We start from the raw sequence: 2,725 nt of genomic DNA, 5'->3' as shown, positions 1-2,725 counted from the left end.
AAAGAAATTTGTATTGCTAGCTTGAAAAACTTCTGAAAGTATTTCTAACATTACTAAATTTAGTGTGTTTTGAGCTTAAATTTAGTTGGTCAAATTATGAAGTGTTGTTACCGTCTACCAAAATAATGTTGGAAATAATAATCCCAGCCACTGCAATAAACAGCATGACAGCAGTCATACCTGTCAGACATATTTTTGCAGGTTGTTTCTCTGCTTGAAGATAGAAGGACTGAACTGAAGCCAAACGTGAACCATTCAGAAACTCAGCAAAGGCATTTAAAGAAGTTATGTACTTTGGTAAACATATATGGGAAAGCATTCATTCAGCAACCTTTGCCCCCACTCCAAAAACACTTGTGCGATTCTGAACACACTCAACAACAACATCACATTAATTATTTTGCTCTATCATGAATTAAATGTAAAATTGAATGTTGAGTTAAATATGGATGTAAAATTCATTTTGATAGTAGAGTAGAGAGGTTAGAGAGTAAGAGGTAAAAAAAGAGCACAAGTCTCTGTGGAGAAAATGGTGGAGCAATTTTTGGTGGGCGCCTGAAAACAACACTTACTCTGTTTTACTATGTGTTATTCCCGTAAGTTTAAATCACTATAACTTTTATTTTACTTGATGAATGAGCGGCAGTCTCATGTAAATGTATTTCATGTTTTAGAATTCAATACCAAGTTTTTATTGTGTTGCTCCAAAACCTACTTCCTCATTTTTCCCTGAGTAAATATTGTTCATAAGTCTCTGAAATAGCTAGGCGCGAAGGTAGCTCCATGAAATCAACGTCCTGGTGCGTGAACCTAGTTTCACGAAAATAGCTTCGCCAAAGTCATAACTCTCTGCCTCTCCCCTTCGCGAAAACGGAAATTAAATTTCATAAATATTTTCTAACATGGTATCGGGTTAAACTCTATTAGTATAAAAACAAGTTTTTTTACTAAAAGTGAATATTGTTTTGAGTGCGGATTTCTTTTTAGCATATTTACCAGCAGATAGAAAGTTTTTTTTACGCTAAGAAATGGCAACATCAAGCACAAGTTTGACTAATCCTCAAATACCTCAGTTTAATGGAAAAAATTATGATTATTGGGTTATTACAATGAAGGCCCTGTTTTCTTCTCAAGATATTTGGGATTTGGTGGAGAATGGTTTTCAAGAACTAGCAGATGCAACAGCATACAATGCCTTATCTCAACAAGAAAGAGATGTGTTAAGGGACAATAGGAAGAAGGATTCAAAAGCCCTGTTTTATATTTTCCAAGCAGTTCATGAAAGTATTTACCAAGGGTTGCAACAGCAACGAAGTCCAAGCAAGCGTGGGACACCCTCTAGACAACCTATGAAGGCATGGCAAAAGTCAAGACAACAAAGCTGCAAATGTTGAGGAGAGATTTTGAAACACTTTGTATGAAAGAGTCTGATAATATAGAATCATTTTTTACACTTGTAAGTGGGCTGGTTACTCAAATCAAGTCTCATGGTGAGACACTTGAGGAAAGAAGAATAGTTGAGAAAGTTTTGAGAAGTTTGCTAGCAAGGTTTGAGGCCATTGTTGTGGCCATAGAAGAGACAAAGGATCTCGCACAGTTCTCAGTGGATGAGCTTAATGCATCACTAATTTCTCATGAACATAGACTGAATATGATATGAAAATCACTCGTGAGTGATCTCAGTTAAATAATTAATGAATGAAGGTATTACAGACTCATGTGCTGATGTGCGTATATGTTATTTTAGGCAATAGATCGATCAGATTGCAAAATACATAGACACTGGAAAGTGGAAAACAGTAAGAGAAACATAGTAAGAAAATACAAGAACACAACAAATTAATAAGGAGTTCACCCAATCCTCCTGGGCTATGTCTCTAGTCTAGCTTTTCTGTTGTGGCCTTCTTTTATTGTGTCTTTAAAGCAGAGTTTTACAATGAGGAGCTCAACTTGAGTCTCCTGAAATAGATGATGCTTGGTAGGGTGGTTCTTGGAATTCCCCAGCCACTAGAGTGCACAGACTCTTCCCTACCGAGCCTTGACCTCAACTGGCCTTGAATGGGATGAGTCCAATTCGGTACTCAGTTCCCGACAGATATCCTCTCAGGGATTGCTCGAACCTCTCAAGCCTTCTGTATGCTTGATGCTACCTTACTCTGTAGGTTAGCTCGACTCTCTGTTTTCTGCTTCTTACTTCACTGTCTCCTTTCTCTCTTTCATTTTTCCCTTCTCTTATTCTCCCCTTCTTCTTTTTTTCTCTGTTCATGGCTTAAAGCCAATCCATCCTCTGACTGTTCGCTTCCTCTTCCACCCCTTCGGATCGCCTGCTGATGTTCGCTTGGAGTTCCCTGCCTCTACATCATCGCCACTGTGTAACGTCTCACAGGGAAGTGGCCTCTTGTCCTCTCATGAACTGCGCCAACTCTTCCTCAAATGGTTCGGTATTTTGGTTACGTTGTGTAATGATTCATCTGCCAACTCAGCAGTCAAATCAAACTTCAGACTTTTTATATGCCGCAACTTAATTCTCCCTCCAGATCTGGTTTCTCATTGGGCGCAATATCCGCCGTTAGATCTGGAGCCCCCATATCCTACGGTGTTCGCTCTTATCATGCGGTTGACTTGCTCGAATGTTAGCCCACGATGAGAGGTGGTTTTCTCTCTCATCCTCCATACAGACGTCATGCAATGTATGGAATCACTCGTTCTCTGCCAAACCACCCAA

The sequence above is a fragment of the Pinus tabuliformis genome, chromosome 9 (assembly GCF_031772625.1).
Source record: "Pinus tabuliformis cultivar Carrire ecotype Pingquan chromosome 9, CPIR1, whole genome shotgun sequence".
NCBI classification, from domain to species: Eukaryota; Viridiplantae; Streptophyta; class Pinopsida; order Pinales; family Pinaceae; genus Pinus; species Pinus tabuliformis.
This window is presented reverse-complemented; position numbering follows the sequence as displayed.